The 8,114-nt window shown below is 29.8% G+C and overlaps 1 long non-coding RNA gene across 1 annotated transcript in view; it reads left to right on the top strand.

The window, feature by feature from the left end:
* LOC110269054 overlaps nucleotides 7,925-8,114 on the top strand; it is a 29,831-nt gene continuing 29,641 nt past the window's right edge. The window contains exon 1 of the long non-coding RNA XR_002358016.1: nucleotides 7,925-8,036. This is a non-coding gene — a long non-coding RNA (uncharacterized LOC110269054). The remainder of the gene's footprint in view (nucleotides 8,037-8,114) is intronic.

Below are 8,114 nucleotides of genomic sequence, written 5' to 3'. Positions count from 1 at the left end.
GATTTTGCTACCTTCTCTGTATGTTCTGCATTGCTTTAGAATTTTAAAATTTTTATTTCTGTATTTCTAGAAATCTGCATTTGGTTTGTCTAGAATTATTAGATCTGGTGTGTCTATAACTGAATCTGGTTCTAGTTTTGGATAATCTGATTTTAGAGTCTAAATTTGTAGAACTGGAAGTGTTGAGATATTTGTCGCTGGATTTGTTGAATTCTTGTCGAGCAGATGTAAATGTGATTCTAATTTGGTCTAAAATATTGCAAAAATTCTGGCACAAGTTTCTCTAATTTCTTCAAGTATCCTATGCTGATTTTGATAAGTTGAATTCAAGCATTGTAAGTTATGTTGAATCGAATCCCAAATCGAATCTGGTGAATCACCATAAAAATATGATATGATATTCAATGAAAGTACCATTTGATACGAATTTGTATTAAGAATAGAGAGAATTAGAGAAAATCAGAGAGAATAGAAGAGAGATATCTAGAATTAGGATCAAAGAGAGAAAGTTGAGTTTTCAATTACATCATGAGAATTAACACCTCATGATCGTACCAAAAGTAAGACCTTACTAACCTAATTCCTTTTATTATCTATTTAATATTGAGCCTTTATGCGTAAATCTATCGATGGTTTTACTAAAACTATAACTTTTTCAACAAGTACAAACAACACATATTCACATACTTAATATTAATAATACGTTGTAGTATTACATACAAAAGCAATTACAGAACCTACCCCTCTAAATAAAACTCTAACTAACGAGGTGAGGGGAAAACAAATTCTAACAACTCAACTCGTAAACATATTCCTCTGTGCTCTCGCCGCTTCGCAATAAGCCTTTGCACCTGTAGCTGAAAGGGGTGAAAATAGAGGGTAAGAACTGAGGAGTTCTTAGTAGGGTCAGGGTGTATAGTTATGTTCGTTTTAATACTATATCCAGTCAGCAGCAACAACCAAAACACGCAATAAACATAATAACTAAAGATCATAAAAAGAAACAATCACAACACATACACAATCACAAAATAACAGAATTCATAAAAAATCTGCGCAAACAATTATGATGCATGTCTATCCCTAGTGCAGGTAATGAGCTCATCTGTCGGTTTCAATCCGCTCTCGACGTTACTCAGCAACCTTTGTCTAAATTTGGTTTCCAGTTCATAACCTCTGTAAGCAACCTTTGTCTTATAGGTGCGACTCTCTTGAGCCGATGTATGCAAACATAACCTCTATAAGCAACATCGGTCTTACAGGTGAGGCTCTCTCTAACCAATGTATGTATCAATAACCTTTGTAAGCAACCTCTGTCTTACAGGTGCGACCATCTCCTGGATTGGCCGATGTATCTCTGGAAGCAAATCTCAGTGGACTCACCACCATATCTCTGCTCATTTTCAGCAGGTACACAATCATATAAGCTTGTTCTCAATGCCAAACAATACTTCTACTTATCTCCTTTTCGTTTCGTTCTTTCTTTTGTTTCTTTTATTCCTGCTCTCTGTTCTTCTATGGCAAAAGTTTCTTTAGATTCTTTTATTTTTTCTTCCTCTTTTATTTTTCTTGTTTTAATACCAGAAATCATCTTCACACTCTTCCTTCATCTCTCCCTAGATATTTTATGAAGAGTGAATCATAAGATTTTTAATTTAGGATCGTCTTCTACAGCTTTTAAGTAGGTTACTATTTAACTCTTCTATTCTCTTATAGTACAAATTACTAATGTATAATATATTTCAAAAATAATTTGATAATAATCTTAATAAATTGAAATAATTTTTCCGTATCAACTATTTAACTCTTCTATTCTGTTATAGTACAAATTACTAATGTATAATATATTTCAAAAATACTTTGATAATAATCTTAATAAATTAATAACAATAATAATGATTTTTTTATTACTCAAAACTTATAACTTAAGCTTTATTATTAAGCTTTTATAAATTATTCTGAATCTTTGAGCTTTTTAAAATATTTATATTTTTATCTCAACATATTTTATAATTTATTAAAATACTCTTACATATAGTATAATTACCAAAATAACCTTATATTTTTTATAAAATACCCATTTTACTCCTGAACATCTTAATTATTACCCAAAATACCCCCAAAACGTATATAATTACAAAACTAACTTCAATTTTTATTAAATTACTATTTCAATCTCAAATATAACTCTTATTTTTTCTGATTATAACTTTACCAAAGGACTGAACCCATTTCTAAAATTCTTCAAGTTTTCTGCTTGAGTTTTAAATCCGTTTTTAAGTTTTACTATTACCGATTTTTCACCGCTTTTCATTTAATCTCTCGGCCATCAAATCCCATTAATTTTAATCAATAATTTCTCATTTACAACACCCCCAAAATTATCAAAATAACTCCAGTTAGGCTGTTCTTCATGGTCGAATCACAATTCACAAACAACAACAACAATTCAACAAATTTTCAACATAAACTTAATCAAACTCAATAATAATCAATCAAACCAACATTCACCTATAAAATTTACATTTAATTATTATAAAATTTTCAAACTCTACCTTTATACGAAATCAAAACCATAGAAATTTCAGAAAAGCTTTTTTATCGAGCTGCTGAAAAAGAAACCGTTAAAAATTGTCGGTGTTTCTTAGAACTCCAATTGAACAAGAGTAACACCAATGTGTAAAAAAAAGATATAAACATTTTAATCAGATTAAATTTTTTATTGAAGTTATGGATCTTAAAAAATCGAACTCGAAAGAGGGTTGGCCAGCCATGGTTTCAGGTTCTCTCTCTCACGGCCTTTCTCTTTCTTTTTCTTGTGATTTTCAGTGATAAATTGAAAGAAATGAATTAAAATTATTTATGATGGTGATGATGCGTTTGATTAAAGAGGGCAGGTGTTTTATACATATAAAAGAAACGTGGTATTGGCTATATATATAAAAGTTTCGTTTTCATTTCTTTGATTCTTTTAGAGGCTTCGGCCATCATCATTTGATAAATAATTTAAATTAATAAAATAAATCATAATTAAATTAAACTTTAATAATTATAAAATTTTATTTAATTATTTTTGTTAAAAATAAATTTTTTAAAAACAAAATCTCAATATAATATAATAACTTATAAATAACTAATTATTTAATTTTCAAAAATTTAGAATATTACATTCTATTCCATTTATAAAAATTTTCGTTCTCTAAAATTGTTACATTGAAATAAGTTAAAACTCAAATTAAAGAAAATAGGGTCCATGAAAGAAAGTACAGGTAAACAGAGATACATAGGAACAATAAAGTCTAATAAAAAAAATAATCAAATCACATTTTAAGGAGGAAATTCGAAACAACAGATTCCAATAAAAATAATAAAAGAAGAGATGATACCAAGTCACACAGCATGAATAAAGAGTTTACGTCAAAACGAATCCTTAAAACGTAACTTCCAACATTCCCAAACTCCGTGATTCGCATAACCTATTATTTTTATCTCATCTATGATAATCCATTAGTGTTCCCATATGCATAAATAATCAGTATTCAGTTAGCCAGACCTAATACTATGAGAAATGCAACGGTCGACTAACAGCATTAATCAATAGACAGTCATGCATATGATAAGGTGTTACTAACCTAATTCCTTTTATTATCTATTTAATATTGAGCCTTTACGCGTAAATCTATTGATGGTTTTACTAAAACTATAACTTTTTCAACAAGTACAAACAACACATATTCACATATTTAATATTAATAATACGTTGTAGTATTACATACGAAAGCAATTACAGAACCTACCCCTTTGAATAAAACTCTAACTAACGAGGCGAGAGGAAAACAAATTCTAACAACTCAAATCGTAAACATATTTCTCTGTGCTCTCCCCGCTTCGCAATAAGCCTTCGCACCTACAGGTGAAAGGGGTGGAAATAGGGAGTAAGAACTGGAGAGTTCTTAGTAGGGTCAGGGTGTATAGTTATGTTCGTTTTAATACTATATCCAGTCAGCAGCAACAACCAAAACACGCAATAAACATAATAACTAAAGAACATAAAGAGAAACAATCACAACACATACATAATCACGAAAAACAGAATTCATAGAAAATATGCGCAAACAATTATGATGCATGTCTATCCCTAGTGCAGGTAATGAGCTCATCTGTCGGTTTCGACCCACTCTCGACGTAACTCAGCAACCTTTGTCTGAGTTTGGTTTCCAGTGTCATAATCTTTGTAAGCAACCTATGTCTTACAGGTACGACTCTCTTGAGTTGATGTATGCAAATATAACCTCTGTAAGCAACATCGGTTTACAGGTGAGGCTCTCTCTAGCCAATGTATGTACCAATAACCTTTGTAAGCAACCTCTGTCTTACAGGTGCGACCATCCCCTGGATTGGCCGATGTATCTTTGGAAGCAAATCTCAGTGGACTCACCACCATATCTCTGCTCATTTTCAACAGGTATACAATCATCTCAGCTTGTTCTCAATGCCAAACAATACTTCTACTTATCTCCTTTTCGTTTCGTTCTTTCTTTTTTTTTTTGTTTCTTTTATTCCTGCTCTCTGCTCTCCTATGGCAAAGGTTCTTTTAGATTCTTTTAATCTTTTCTTTTCTTCCTCTTTTATTTTTCTTATTTTAATATCAGAAATCATCTTCACACTCTTCCCTCATCTCTCCCTAGATGTTTTATGAAGAGTGAATCATAAGATTCTTAACTTAGGTTCGTCTTTCTACAGCTTTTAAGTAGGTTACTATTTAACTCTTCTATTCTCTTATAGTACAAATTACTAATGTATAATATATTTCAAAAATACTTTGATAATAATCTTAATAAATTAATAACAATAATAATAATAATTTTCTTTATTACTCAAAACTTATAACTTAAGCTTTATTATTAAGCTTTTATAAATTATTCTGATTTTTTGACCTTTTTAAAATATTTACATTCTTATGCTAACATATTTTATAGTTTATTAAAATGTTCGTATATATATTATAATTACCAAAATAATTACATTATACATATCTCAAATTATTATATCATATTTCTATTTATAATATATTTCTCTAATTAAGTGATATGTGCGATACTAATTCTATCATAGTCAATAAACTAAAAAAACACTTATTATTATGACTAAGAAGAAGTATACTTTATAACAAATGAGTTTTCAATCCAATGATTAATTTTATGAGAATGTTCTTCAATAAAAGTTTTCGGTAGTATCATATCTCTCGGGTGCATTGTTTCACTTTATTTTTACAAAAATATAAACTACTATTTTAATTTCTGTTCGGACTAAGTTTTAATTTGTTCTTCACATTTGAAATATCTTATTTTTATTTGAAATATTTTCTTTTATTCTATTTTATTCCTTTGATAAAAAAATTCTTTTAAAAATACTTTTTTTTAGTTATGTTTTTTTTAGATATAAAAAAAATCGTAATTGTAATAGTCACATGGTTGTTGTAGTAATTTTAAGGGTTAAGTACGATTTTGTTGTCTAAGATAGGGGCCAAATTTTTTTTGTCCCAAACTTTTTTTTTGCTTATAAAATCGTTCCTAAAGTTTAACTTAGTTTTAAAATCGTCTTTCGGACAAAAATACTCTTCCCCCTTCTATCCCAAAATCAACCAGAAACAGAAGCAGAACCAGAAGCCGAAGTTGAACTAGAAGCTGAAGAACAGAAGCAGAAGCAACAACAATGAAATAACAACAACCAGATGCAGAAGAACAATAATAACAATGGTTCATGTATACAGTTAACCATTTTCTAAAATCCATTAACAAAAAATTAAAATCCAGCTAAATTAATCCAGAATCAAATCAAGGAACTAAGACTAGCCAAAAATAGAAATTGAAATCAAAATGATAACCTGGATTATGAAAATAGAAAACAGAAAAGAGGAGACAAGAGAGGCAGTGGTGTTGTAGTAGGAGTAACAGAGAAGCAGGGGTAGTGCAGCAGCTGGTGGAGTGCCGGCGGTCTGGGTATGACGGGAAGGGGCTAGAGCTGCTGTCAGTTATGGTGTTTTTGTGGCTCTGGTTCCTTTCGCGACAGGATTGAGGGAGGCAGGAGCGAGTTGGCGCGAATGGTGTTGGGTGGAGATGGTGGTTCGTGGAGGTGAATGAAGAAGAAAGAAGAACCGCGGCGTTGCTAGGGTTAGCGCGAAGGGGAGAAGAGGGAAGAAGGTCATGGTGAAAATGAGGCTACAGACAATAGGAAAGAAGGGCTCCACGTTACTGTGCGGTGGTAAAGCAGGGGAGGCTTGCCGGCGGTGAGCTCTAGTTCGAGGAGGTCCGAAACAGGAAAGGAGAGAAGGAGGGGAAAGGGTCGCGGTGGTGGCTCTGGGGTTAGCGCGAAGGGGAGAGGAGTAGTGGCGGTGGCCCTTCCCCTTCTCTTCCTCACCTTCCCTTCTCCCTCCTCTTTCCTGAACCAACCCCCAAGCGTGATTTCCTTCCTCCTTTTCCCCTTAACCTATTTGTTTAGTTAAGGGTATTTTCGGAATAAAAATTAAAAATTTTTGGTAAAAATGACGACTTTAAAACTAAGTTAAACCTTAGGGATGATTTTGCATTGTAAGCAAAAAAAGGTTTGGGACGAAAAAATTTCCAACCCTTACCTTAGGAACCAAAATCGGACTTAACCCTAATTTTAAAGCAAAACCAACATCAACAAGAGAAAAAGAAGAAAATAATAGGAAAAAAGGATTAAAAAAAATAATAATTTGACTAGAAGACTAAATAGAATAAAATAAAATATTTGTGATAAAAATAAGATGTTTCAAATGTGAGAGATAAAATTAAAATTTAACCTAAAAATTAGGGACTATAATAGTACTTTACTCTTACAAAAATATTTAGCTTTTTTCAATTAACAATTTTCACATATCTATAACAATATATAAAGGAAATAGAGGAGTTTAGTGTCTAATTTTCGCTTTTCCATCTTAACCCTATTAATAAATAGTGATTAATATAATTGTCGTCTTAAAATTTGGTAAAAAAATATAATTATAAGTTAATTTTTCTTCATTCTTCGTACAGTTACCTTTATATTTTACACATAATTTTTATCTATTTTGTCTTTTTCCTTATTTTATGGATGTAGTACTCTTTTTCTATTTTTATGTCACTTAATGAAAAAAAATAATGATAAATATGTGTATAAAGAATGATAAAAAAAATAATGAAAAAAAATTAAAAATTTTGTATATTTTATTTTTAATTATTAATATTAAATTTATAATTTTAAAATAAAAATATATAATTAATTTCTTAAATTGAATAGAAAAGCGGATGAATAGGTACGATAGTGCCTGGTGAGCGACTAGTTTATATAAAGAATTTAATTTTAATGCACTGATAGTAAAAATATTTTATATAATCGTCCAATCACATTTATTCTTTTGGATGACCATTTATACAATTAAAATAAAAAGTAGTTATTTTCATTGATGTTTAATTGAATGCACGTGTAACGCTTGGTTTAGTAAAATTTTTTGAATAATTATTTATACTTTTTAAAAATTATGTGTTTGTATTTTATCAAAATTAAATTCTTATATAAATTTATAAAAATGTTATAAATATAATGAAATAAAATTAATTATAAAAATCATGATAATCACACACTTAATTAATTATTAATTTTTCTAAGGAAAAAAAGAGAAGTCCTAGGGGGCAATAATTTTTGTAATTTGTAGTTATCAAATAGCCATTAATGATGATTTTAATGGTGTGAGATTGGTGTAAAATTTTATTTAATGACTCACTTTTTTTTGCTAGTTACATGCTAACTAAAATTTGAAAAAGTTGTTGACCCTGAACTTTTCCAAAATAAAATATGACTAGTCACACCTAATTAATTAGTTTTCGTACCAGTTGGCAGATGACACTATAAATAATAATGAGTCTGATTATTAATCTTTCAAGAAAACATAAAAAAATTTCATAGAATGGCTACCAATGCTTTTTTAAAAGCTCTCTTCTACATCCTTTTCCTGACACTGCTCTTGCCTTCAGGTAATAGAAGATATTATAAACATTATATATACCATACAATAATTTTTTTATATTAATATAATTTATTTTTCTTACAAA

The sequence above is a fragment of the Arachis ipaensis genome, chromosome B02 (assembly GCF_000816755.2).
Source record: "Arachis ipaensis cultivar K30076 chromosome B02, Araip1.1, whole genome shotgun sequence".
Taxonomy (NCBI): Eukaryota; Viridiplantae; Streptophyta; class Magnoliopsida; order Fabales; family Fabaceae; genus Arachis; species Arachis ipaensis.
This window is presented reverse-complemented; position numbering and strand designations above follow the sequence as displayed.